The following is a 13,242-nucleotide window of genomic DNA, read 5'->3' on the forward strand; positions in this document are numbered from 1 at the left end:
TCTGGGACCATCTACTAAACTAGAAGTAACAGAGACATGTTTCAGTCATCATAGCATCCCTGATGACTGGCATAGTTGGGCAAAATAGTAGATGCTTATTAAATATTTGTATTACAGTGACTGAGGATTCTCATTTGATAACTTGTCCCAACCTAACACAATCCTCTACACATGCTAGTTGACCCTGGTTAGGATAATAATCTCTGCATTGACAGTCCAGAACAATCGTAATATGTGCTCAATAAATATTTCCTGAATGAAAATAAAATGAGGTAAGTGGTTGTTGAAAGAATGTGTGAATACTGCCACCCAGATGACTCTGAGCAGAAACAATGCCTGTAACAATGATGAATAAACAGAGTTCAGCAGTGAAACACAGGCAGCCTGAAGGCTGAAGCCAGCCCATACAGACTTGGTCTGCTCGGGGCTGTTCTGCGTCTCTTGAAAAATTGGAAAGATGTGGCAACATTGGGTCCACAGCCTACCTGTCAACAATCGGGTGAGTAGTGGCTGCCCTCCTGCTGGGTGGTGGATGTGATGAAGGCAGGCAGCAGACACCATTCATCATGACACTTGTGCTGTGGCTTGCTGCACTCATTTGCAAGACCTGCCTGGCCCTATGTACTTGAGTTTGAGCCCCTGGTCTGGCTTTAGGAAATAGCCTAAGAATAAATTTCTGCTTTTACATAGCAGAGGTATTGATGGCAAGGGGGAATACTCACGGGGCAAGTCTCAGAACCTGCCTCACCTGGGAGAATATGTTCTGTCTGAGCACTGAAGACAGTAGACACTTTCCAGCATCATCTAGAGACTGTACTGGAGAAAGGGGTTCCAGGAAATAAGGGGGGGAGGGAGGCTATAAATTATCATCTTTGTATTTCCCAGTTCTTTCCCCAAATCTCAGCATAAAATGTTGCTTTCAGTGGAATAAACTAATTCTAGCTTCAGTTCTGCTGTGTGACCCTACTGAAAAGTCATGTTGCTTCTCTCTGCCTCAGTTTCCCCACTCATAGAATGGAAATAACATATACCTGGCAGGGTCACGTGATACCATTTCATGAATCCTCTATCTGTGTAAGCTGCAAAAGATGAAAAACCTGCCTTTCAAAGATGTTTAGATTTTAACCTTCTTTTCCCAATAGATAAGCTTTTGAAATATCTGCTTGTTCTTCAGACTCAATAATAGCGATTTTGAGTTAAATAATTTGATTTTTTTTAAAGATTTTATTTTTTTTCCTTTTTCTCCCCAAAGCCCCCCAGTACATAGTTGTATATTCTTCGTTGTGGGTCCTTCTAGTTGTGGCATGTGGGACACTGCCTCAGCGTGGTTTGATGAGCAGTGCCATGTCCGTGCCCAGGATCCAAACCAACGAAACACTGGGCCGCCTGCAGCGGAGCGCGCAAACTTAACCACTTGGCCACAGGGCCGGCCGCATTGAATTAAATAATTTTGATTTTGAATTAAAAATGTAGTCCATAGACATTTTTGTTTTTCCTGAATTGGCACTCCTAAATAAATTTGCTCGCCATAAGCGCACACCTAGTGCAAACATCTTGGTTTCTTGCACAATTTGCCAATAAAAGGAACCAGGGCTCCTTGGAGAAATGGCTGATTCTAGGACTGTGGCAGGAAATACACAAGATAAACCTGAAGGCTCTTGTAGTGTCAGAGAGCAAGGGAGTGCTTAAAAAAAACCAAACCTACATTGATGAGAGTACGTCAAAAGGACGCAGGAGCCAACCAAAAGCCAATTTCCAAAGCTGAGAAATTTGAGCAACAAAACAAATAAAGCCGTATTGGATTATAACTCAAAGTATAAAATAAATATCCATGAGTCCATACTGATATAAATAAGTGATTGAATAAATAAATGTGGAAGAAGAGATAAATTTCCTGTGAAGAATTTCAAACAATTTATGTAGATACTTTGTCCTCAGGGAGGGGAGCATAACTCCCCACTCCTTAAATGTGGGCTTTGCATGGTGACATCCCTCTCAAGAATACAGTATGGGAAGGGGGAAAAAGAATAACTTTACAATGAAGAAACCTGACAAACACTCCCAGCCAGATGATCAGGGTCAATATCAACAGTAATAAGTCATGTTGCTACTATGTACTCCTGATATGATGTAATAAAAATGCCTCTTTGCCTCTGTGGTCTTCCCCAAAACCTCCCCAAAACCCATAACCCCAGTCTAATCATGAGAAAACCATCAGATAAATCCCAACTGAGAGGCATCCTACAAAAGACTGGACCAGTACTCCTCAAACTGTTAAGGTCATCAAGAACAGAGAAACTGTCACAGTCAAGAGGCGTCAAAGGACTCACGACTATGAAACATGATGTGGTATCCTGGGTGGGATCCTGGAACAGAAAAAGGTATTAAGTAAAGGAAATCTGAATAAACTATGGACTCTAGTCAATAAACTAAACCATTTACTGATAAACTCAACCCAACTTTAGCTGGTTCATTAATTATAACAAATGTACTACAGTAATGTAAGATGTTAATAATAAAGGAAACTGGGTGTAATGCACATGGGAACTCTATGTACTATCTTCTCAATTTTTCCGTAAACCTAAAACTCTTCTAAAAAGTAAATTCTATTAAAAATTGTTTTTAGAATTTCTTGTAATTAACTTAAAAACTCCTGCTGCCATTAAAAAACTGAGGTAGATCTCTAGGAAGATATAGAAAGGGAAATAGAACACACATTACAGGATGATAAGAGGTGTCTGAAAAGTAACATATAGAGTATGACAACATTGATATTTTAAACATAGGCATGCACACAGCATGCACTTACCTGTATACATATGCACGCTATAGCTGCTTTGGCAAAGACCCGTGGACATTCCCAAACTACCGCAGTGAGTGTCCCCAGGCAGGGGCTGGGGTATGGAAGTGTGCCCCAAGAGGACTTGGGCTTTATCTATATTTTTTGGAATATATTTCAAAGAGAACAGTCCAATATTACTTGTGTAGTTGTAAAATAGATAAGAACATAAACTTTTGAAGTGAAAATCTGCTGCCCTCCTTAGTCACAGAAACAGTCTTGACCCCCTAGTATGGATCCCAGACGTTGCCTTGGGCTCCCCTCCCAGGGCCAGCACTCTAGCAGGGTCCTTTCTCCAGCTCGGATCTCAGCTCATCACGCCTTCTGTCCTTCCTCCTTAACCTTTGCCCTAAAGATTCCAGGATGTTTGCATGATTGATGTGAAGGACCAAACATGAAAGCTTCACCTAGAAGCAGTGAAAGTTTTAGAGGGATTAGCTACCTAGAGTTTTTTTATATTTTCCTTCCCCTGCTTTCCTGGATCAAGGGGCTGTCAAGAGTTTCTGACCCAGGAATGGTAATGATAACGTTGGCCAACACTTATTTATTCAACAACTAAATTACCTGAGCACCTGGCCAAGCACTTGTCTAGGTGTAAGGGATAGAACCAGTGAATAAAACAGATACAAAGCCTCCCCTCTAGGAACTTACATTCTAATGGAGGGAGAATGATGATATTGGAAATATCGATAATACCTAAAATAAGGGAGTGGTATCAGCTATGGAGAAAAATAAAACAGGAAGTGCTGGGGTGAGTTACAATTAGGTAGGTAGTAGGTAGGTTGGTCAGAGGTGGCTCTCTGATTCGTAACATGTGAGCAGAAATGTAGCTGTCTGGAGGATGAGAAATCCTTAGTGAAGTACTCTTTAAGTGTGATGTCTTTGAATCCTTATAATTGCCCTATGAGGTACGAATTCTAATGATTCCCATTTTACAGATGAGGGAGCTGTGGTATGGAGTACAGCAGTAATCTGCCCCCAAATCCCGGCTGGTAAGGGCGGAACTGGAGTGGAACTCTGAGCCTGGACTCTTAACCATCACTCTATGCTGTAATAGATTCACTTCTTTTCCATGCCCCGGCCTGGCAGCAGTTTAGATCCCGGCTCGCCACGCTCCAGACCCTTTAAAGGAACACTTCCTGCCCTCCAGCTGGTGCTGCACAAGCTGAGGTCGGCAAGCAAGCTCAGTGTCAGGGTCCCCAAGGCAGACCTTGGGGTTTGCCCTTCCTGTTTGCCCTTTCTCCTCTGCTTTTTCCCTCCAGCCTTCTGGCAAGTCCCTTCAAATGACAGCTCCTTTTAGACTTGCTCTTCTGGTCTCCCTCTGCTCTGTAACCTCTTACGGAAAAAACCTAGCCCTCGCCAGAGCGCTGCCACAGCCCCGGTCCTGGCCTGCCCCTCCTTCCTGGTGGGGATGGGGAATCAGACCACACAGCTGTGACAACCTAAGGAGGATTCAGTTTAATGTTCTGAGCTGGACTGGGAAAAAACAAGTTGGTTCTCTTAACTGGCAAGGTCATGAAAAACTGAAAAAGCACAAACACGTTTGGTGTTAATTTTTCTATGTTATTGGTTCTGGGTCAAACATTGGTCATGCTGGCCATTGCAAATTACCTTTCAGGAGCCAGAAGGCAGCATGGAAGAAGCATGCAGCTTAGAGGACAAAAGGAAAAAATGCCTGCGAGGACGCTCTGGAAGGGAGAGGGGGCACAAAGAATCAGAACTTCATTCTCACCAAGAAAATGGTGTGGTTAAGATTTGCTGCCTACAACATGCTACAAAAACAGAAGAGGAGTTTAAAACTTGGCTTAGAATTTCACTTCACGTTTATGGAATACTTCAATCACTTTTTGTGTGCACCATCTCCTTTATTGCTAACACTTAACCCTAAGCAGTAGCTACTATAATTGTACCCATTTCAGAGATGAGGATCTGAGGTTTAGAGAACTTAAGCAATTGTTCAAGCTCACCTGCAGAGTGAGGATTTAAATTCAAGTGTGCCCAAGTTCCTGCTCCTTAACCACAACACACCCGTCTGTCCCACAGGAAGACCTTGTAAACACCAGGTGGGAGAGAAGGTTAAACAGGAAGAAATTGTGCTAATTCCTGATAGTAAACATGCCCTGGAAATATACACTTTCCTGAGTGGAAACAGTCATCTCCCCCTTTCTTCTTTTCGGCTCCTTAAAAGAAGACCCAGCGAGTGAGGGTTTCTAACTGGAAGGGGTTGATGGTAAACCACAAAACATTTAAGCAGCAGCATCAAGTTTTTCTATGCTATGTTTTGTTTCAATTTTTCTCATTTGATGTAGATTATTATTTTATTTCTAAATTAAAAATTGTATTTTTCTCAGAGTAATTGTGCATGTAGGTTAAAGGTAAAATAATACTAAAAGGCTTATAACAAAAAGCTTTTAGGTTGGATTTTCTGTTACTTCTCCCTGATTCTGGTCCTCAGGGGATATAATTTGGCTGCCAAGCTGTGAAATTTTTTTAAAGACTCAGTTTAGTCCCTTTCTATTTGTTTTGTGTTGTCTTGTTTTTTGAAATGAAAATGGTGATAATTCATTCTATAATATTCTTTTAGGATGAATAATTACTGCCAGAGAAACGTGAAAATACACTAACTCAAGCCAGTATCTCCTTTTTATGTAATTACAATTTTATTTTTTATCAAAGTCATACATAAGATTTGTTTAATAAGCCAAATAGTTCAAGCGACAAGTCTGGTGTCTGCTACATCACGGCAGATCTGTCCTCGATAAATGAGGGGAAATCGCAACCATTTTGCACTGACGTGAAGATCCCCGTGGTGCATGATCGCTCGGCAGCATCTGCTTCTTCCCCTCTTGGATACAAAGCGGGCAGAGTCAACTTTATAAATCCTATTACAAAGATGGGCATCTTTCCCAAAGTGTGCATAAGAATGCACGCTTTCTTAGAATATCTGAGTTGAGTGATGAAATACCAAATGAAGCACATTTTTTATTTCTTGCAGTTTGAATAGCGTTATGAGAATGCATTTCTTTTCTAGCTGGATCTAAGAAGGGACCAAATACCTAACTATGGAAATGCTCACACAGCCCACAATGCGAGGTGACATGAAAGACTTCCCTTCCTCCCGAACAAGAAACCCCCCAAAGCCTTTCGTTGCATGATTGAAGGTGCCAGGGCTCTTCGGTCACTGGATAATACGTGGTGTTTTGCATCGTGAGGGCTGTACATGGTGCACGCGTGCTCCGTGCCCTGCAAAACCGCCGCGGCTACCCTGGAGGATCTTCCTAATCTGGACGCGAGGGACCCGACAATGGCACCATTTTCAGTGATTGGTCTATTGTTCTAACTAAAATGCTAAAGGTCTTTAAGGTGATTTTCGTCCCTCTGATTTTGTGGCCTGAATATTCATTTTTAGTTTTCATTATCTAAGTATACAAGATATGGTATAGGATCTGAATCTTTTTGAAATTAATTGCATTGTAAATCAAACATATTTCCGTAGAATGCATTTACTCATCATTAGCATGCGAGAGTTTCCAGTAAAATATCTTCAGTATTATTTTTATTATTAACATATTTACACTGTCACTCCAGCCCTGCACCCTTTGTGAATCTGTTTTTAAAATAAATATGACCTGATACCAGAGTGATTGGTGCAATAAAAATGCATGATGTGAAATTAATCAAATATGGTTGGGTTCAATTTATAAGGGACACATTAAGAAAAATTATTTCTTGTTCGGGTATGCCACTCTAGTGAATCAAACAGAGCTGCGTATATTTCAGCAAGATACATGTAAAATCCATCCATTCAGCAAACATTTATTATGCATTTACTGTGTGCATCACGGGGGACAAAAATCAAGCTGAGCAAACAAGAAATTCACACATGAAATAACTGAAGACCATAAGCAACTGCATAATTGTGGGGTCTATGTTGAATATCCAAGGATTCCAGAAACAAAAGCTTATATAGCAGCAGTGTGGTGCCCTGCTTAAGGGCGTGTGTCTCTGGATTTATTTCAGTTTTTTTCAGGAAGTGGCCATTAATTTTTGTGTGAAAAAATGAGAGCAGAGAGGCATAATTCATTGTGAAGATAGGTTTTATATTCTGTATATGTGAAGGAAATAAATTTCTAATGCAATAAAATAAAGAGAATGGAAAAAAGAAAAAACCCGGCTTGGTCTTTAGAGTCACACAGACATAGGTTCAAACCCCAGCTCTGCTACTTACGAGCTGAGAGACGCTGGGCGGGTTCTTTTCATTTTGTTGAGCTTTGGTTTTCTTACTTAAAATAAGGAGATGGTAAGATCTTTCTCATAGGATTGTTGTGAGAATTAAATGCGATAAAGTCCTTACCAAGCATTCACTAAATGTGTTGTCATAACGGGGCTGGAGACAAAGAAGTCGTCTTGGGAACTGCTATTTTCGAAGTTGGTGGCGAGGATGAATTGTTGGAGATGGCATTCCAGGTGGAGGAGATGGTGTGGGCAAAGGCGGGAAGACAGGGCTGGAAACCAAGTATTCCACTCACTTCTAGGAATGGGGCTCTGCTTTCTTCCTACCAGAGCCACTGGGTAGAGACAAGCCAAGTACTCACCAGAGAAGCAGATGAGAAGACTTGATGATATCTCTACCCTTCACGTAGCTTAAAAACGAAGAATTTCCAGACAGATTAGCGGGTAGCGTCCACGGAGAACACCTGCAATCACGAAGCCTTAGCAGGCTGGAACTCAGGACAGAACGCTGTGAGCACCTCAAGGGCCCGGGCTTCGTCTGTCATATTTGGCATTGTACCCTCCTGCCTAGCACAGGATCTTGTCCAAGGGAAGCAGTCAACAACTACTTGATGAATGAATGAATAAATCCTGTGACGTGTAAATTGCAAACCATCATTTACCTACTAGATATGTAACCTCAATGCCTGTGCCTCCATTTCCTCAACGGTAAAACAGGATAAAAGTGCCTATCGGCCTCACAGGGCTGATAGGAACACCAAATGCATTAACATTTGTAAAGTCTAAGAACAGTGCCAGGGGCATGGTCAGTTCTGTATCAGTGTTTATTAAATAAAAAATACATACCGATGTTAAAGAGTACTGTGACGATTAAATAAGAAAATGCTTAAAGTCAACAAGTATTTGTGCAGGGAAGTGGAGAAAGAAGAACCTGCCATCCCATGAAGCCCTACCCCAAGCAGGCTCAGAAGCCCCCAGCCCCAGACCCAACAGGACCTAATGAATCTAGGATTTGTCTTCTCCTTGAGCCTAGCAAGCAGTGGGCCTGGGGGAGCCCTGAACCTGCATGTCCTCCTGCTGTCATTTCCCCTCCCCAACCCCATTGATATCAGATTATATGCCTAGCCAAAGGCTCTAACCCAGGCCCCACACTCTGCCAGCCCTGGACTACTCCAGGGCCCTATGTGGCTATAACCTATCTTTGTACTCATGGCCAGTAGCTGAAGTCTTACTTCTCTTCAGATAGAATATCTTCCCATCCTTTTCTTTCTCATTTCCCCTTCCTCCTTGGAATGAAAATGCTGCCTCTTTTTGTGGATCACTGCTTCCAGAAATGGTATTGCCTCCACCCACCAGAGAGGACCCCTTAACTGTCAACACAAGATGGGTTGGACCAGGGCTCGCCATGCCCATTGGACATTATTGTTCAGATGGCTGCTGACCCTCCTTGGCACCAGCCTCCAGACTAGTCAGCCCACTGAGCCAAAGCTCTGCCAACTCACTAATTCATTCATCTATTCATAAATTCATTCACATATTCATTTAACTAATGGTAACTCAGTTCCTCCTTGATGCCCAGCACATAGAGCTGGCGACACCAAGATCATTCACACAGAGAGCTAACAGCCCAGTCAGGGAGAGAGATAATTGACAACATGGGGTAATTAAGAGCAAAAATAGAAAGATATATACAAGGTAGGAGAGAGAAAGGAGAGATTTATTCTTATCTGGGAGAATCAGGGAAGCATTCCTGGAAAAGTGACATCTGAGATGGATTTGAAGGAGGAATAGGATAGGATGAGAATCATTTCAGACTGAAGGGTGAAAAGGCAGAGGGATAAAAAAGTGAGGAGCAAGGCTGTAGTGGGAGTTGGGAGAGAAGCCTGGAGTGGTGGGGAGAGGCCAGACAATGGTAGGAGTTGAACGTAGGGCCAAGGAGCTTAAACTTTATTTTTTGGGTAAGGGAGAGGAATGTGATGGGCCCTGTGTTGTGCCACTTGGATCCCCCCTCACTGAAGGGCTTGTCACCCCGGTTGCTGGGAGTGCCATCCAGAGGCGGTCTTCAGCTGTTGGGCCCCTTTAGGAATTGCCTCAGCTGTGGAGAGCCATCTCGCCCAAGGTCATGCCCTTCTCTGGCAGGGAAGCTGGCATCCTGTGACTAAGGAAGCAAAACCATAAAGATCCAGCTCTCTTGGCCCAACTGGCGACAACTCTGAAGGGCAGTTCTAGTTCCACAGGTTCGCATGGGGTCAGCTGAGGCTGTCATTAGTCCTATATCGAAGCTCAACCTCCCCCTGCTCTCTGCCATAGGAATTGCTACCAAGGTCAGCATCACCCTGGGCAGGGATCCCATCTTCTCTACTTTCTCAGAACCTCATTCATCAGGGGTCCACCTTTCTGATTCTCCGACCACAAGCTCCTACCTGTGAGACATCTAAATATTCTTAAATGTCTTTCTGATCCCCTACATGCATCCAACCCCCTGCTGGCTTCTGGTTCCTGCCCTCTTTCTCTCCTCTGGCTACAGTTGAATTTCTCCAAAGAACTGTTTACCCCAGTCAGCAGTCCTCCCTACATTCATTCCTTTGTCGACTCCATCAGCTTCTGCCACGCCCAGTTCTCACCCAGGCACCAGTGCCGGCCAGGTCATTAAATCCAGTGGACACCTCCTAGAGCATAACTCAGTTGAACTATTGACCTCTCTCTCATTCTTAAAACACTCATGGTTTCTGTGCTGCCGTGCTTTCCTAGTCTTTTCCCTACCTCAACATCCCCCTTTTGGCTCCTTTTTCCTTTATCTGTCCCATAGATTATTGGTGCTGTCACAGACCCTCATTTTTCTCACTTCTCACACTCTCCCAGTGTGATCTCATGACTAAATTCCTAAATCTCTCTTTCTAGTCCAGACCTCTCTCCTGAGCTATAGGCCCACAACTGCCCACTAGACATGGCCCCCTGGTCATTCTGCAGGCTCCCCAGGCTCAACATGTACGCACTTGAAGTCATCCTCTCCTCAGACCTTCAGCTCTCTCATCAGTATCTCTGCCTCTGCTTTTCCCAGTTCTTCTCACCTAGTTTCCCCAGGATCTCCCTGATCACACCCCACCAGCTTCATCCTCAAGCTAAATCCTTTTCCCTAACTCCTGTCATGGATGTATACATGATTCGAAATTAAGTCATCTTCCTGGAACCAGGTTGTGGTGGCCCAGTCAAGACTGTAGGGCTCTTGAGTGACTCCCAGACACCATGGGAACCAGAAACTCTGAAGCCTTCTGAACCCAGGGAGCTGTCCAGCTCCTGGCCCACCCTCTCCCCCATCCCCAACCACCCCTTTCCAGGCTGTACTGTTTCTTCTTTCTGTGAGCATTCTGCTTCTCCCTGTGAGTTGACTTCTCCCTGTGAGTCTGGGGGTCACATGTCCTCAATTCAAGCAGCCAGTAACCAAATCAGTGTCTTCGAGGTGCAAGGACAAGTCCCCAGAAGAGAGAGTGGTTTAACCCTGGTCAAGTACTCATCTCTGGTCCAATGAGCTAAGGTAGGAACGTTGGGCCATGAGGTAGGAAACATGGCTATGGGGACTCGTGGGGTAGGTGTGAGGTTCAAGAGGAAGTGGGGTCTTGTGCTGGGCAACCATCTAAGACATAATTTTTATAGCCCTGAATAATCACAGATGACCCAAATTCCCAGAGATTATAAAATTTAATTTTAGGCAAATAGCTAACTCTTTGCCTGTCTATCTATCTGATGGTTTTGTGAAGCATCATTTAGTTATTTCACCTCCTTTCCTCTTTCCACCTATTGTATTAACGAGTAGTAATGGAGTAGGAAGAACATTGTAAGGAGAATATCCCACAAGCTTGTGTCTAAAAAAATAAAATCTTAAATATATCCTTGAACAGTATTTTCTCCTATAACATAAAGTTGTTAATTATAATAATAAAATAAAAGGCCTTTTGAGTGCATTTTAATTGTTGCTGCATTAAAATCTGACCTAGAAATTCAAAATGGAAGATAATCAAAAGTACCATCTAGTTGCTTCTGACAGAAGGAAGTTTATAACCTGTGCATAATTCCTTAGGAAATAATATCACCAGGAAATCTTTGATGGCCCCCTTATGGGTAAAAAAAATAATTTTAGAAAATTTATTTTCAGATCAGCAGATTGTAGCGTAATTCTTAAAGAAACTTTTACTTTAAATCAGTTTTATTATAAGCCTAGAAAAGAAACAGGACTAGGAGATGAACGTAGAGTTGACAAGAAGCTGGAGAGAGAAAAAGAAATACACGGTGGGACCGCTTGTTTTTAAGAAATGAAACTCTGGATTTATGCACCAGATCTTTAAAAAAAAAACCTCTCTAGGCACAGTGTTCAGCAGCTATTTGGGTCTTGTCAGAAGTTTTTAGTATGTTTCAAATAAAAGCAGATTTCTTTGTTTCAAGATACGGATTTTTTTGATACCCTAGTTATTCATTTATTTAACAAAATATTTTCTAGGCTTCAATTATATGTAAGGTGTTGTGCAGGATATAAAGTTAAATGTCAAAATACCTTTTCTTCAAGAGCAGAGTATATAAGATATATTCCTAGAAGCTATATTAAAAGGTACACATTTACCCTTATGCACTGTTAGTGTGAATGTAAAATGGTACAGCCTCTGTGGAAAACAGTTAAGGCAGTTCCTGAAATAATTAAAAATAGAATTACCATATGACCCATTAATTCTACTTCTGTTTATACTCAAAATAATTGAAAGCAAGAGCTCAAATACTTGAACATCTATGTTCATAGCGGTATTATTCACAATAGCTAATACATGGAAGCAACTCAGGTGTCCATTGATGGTTGAATGAATAAACAAAATGTAGTACATACATGTAATGGAATATTATTCAGCCTTAAAAAGGAAGGGAATTCTGACACATGCTACAGCATGGATGAACCTTGAAGACATTACGCTAAGTGAAATATGCCAGTCACAAAAGGACAAATACTGTATGATTCCACTTATATGAGGTACCTAGAACAGTCAAATTCATAGAGACAGAAAACAGAATGTGGTTGCCAAAGGTTGGGGGGAGGGAGAAATAAGGAGCTATTGTTTAATGGGTATAGACTTTCAGTTTTGGAAGATGAAAAATGTTCTGGAGATGGATGGTGGTGATGGTTCCACACCAGTGTGAATCTTTAATGCCACTGAACTGAACACTTTTTTTTTCTTTTAAGGAAGATTAGCCCTGAACTAACTGCTGCCAATCCTCCTCTTTTTGCTGAGGAAGACTGGCCCTGACCTAACATCTGTGCCCATCTCCCTCTACTTTATATGCGGGATGCCTACCACAGCATGACGTGCCAAGCAGTGCCATGTCCATAACCGGGATCCAAACTGGCGAACCCCGGGCCACCGAAGTGGAATGTGCGCACTTAACCACTGCACCACTGGGCTGGCCCCTGAACTGAACACTTAAAAATGGTTAAAATGACAAGGTATGCATATTTTACCATGCTTTAAAAATGGTTCACATTTATAAGAACCTAAGTAATATTGGGGACTCAAAAAGAAAGCATTTACTTTCCTTTGGGGCTTAGAAAGGCTTTCTTGAGGTGACACTAGAGCAGAGAGGCAACATGTACGGTGGAAGGGGTCAGAAGTCTTCAGTCTCAATTCTGCTCTGTCATTTAGTAATGGAGTGATCTTAGATAAGTGACAAAACCCCTCTAAAGGCAGTGTAGCATGGGGGTTAGCCACGAGGATGCTGAGCCAGATGACTCAGGGTAGTTCATTTACCAGCCATGTGAACTTGGTCGAGTTATTTGACATCTTACGTCTCAGTTTCTTCAACTATGAATGGGGGAGGTTAATGCCCAAATCATAGGGTTGTTGTGAAGTTTTAACTAGATGAAGCATGAGAAACCATTAGCACAGTGCCTGCCACAAACTAAGTCCTCAGTAAGCGTCAGTAGCTATTATTTTCTGAATCTTACCTGTAAAATTATCTTAAAATCTTTGAGTTATTTTGAGGATCAGTAGAGACACTGTATGTGAAAGAAGTTAGGCGACAACACTGAAGACAGGTAAGATTTGGGCATGTATTCCCATTGGAGGGAACAGGATGAGCAAAAGGCAGGAGGCCAAAAACCGTAGGGTGTTAGGGTTACTTATAACACTGAG

The sequence above is a fragment of the Equus caballus genome, chromosome 25, assembly GCF_041296265.1.
Source record: "Equus caballus isolate H_3958 breed thoroughbred chromosome 25, TB-T2T, whole genome shotgun sequence".
NCBI lineage: Eukaryota > Metazoa > Chordata > Mammalia > Perissodactyla > Equidae > Equus > Equus caballus.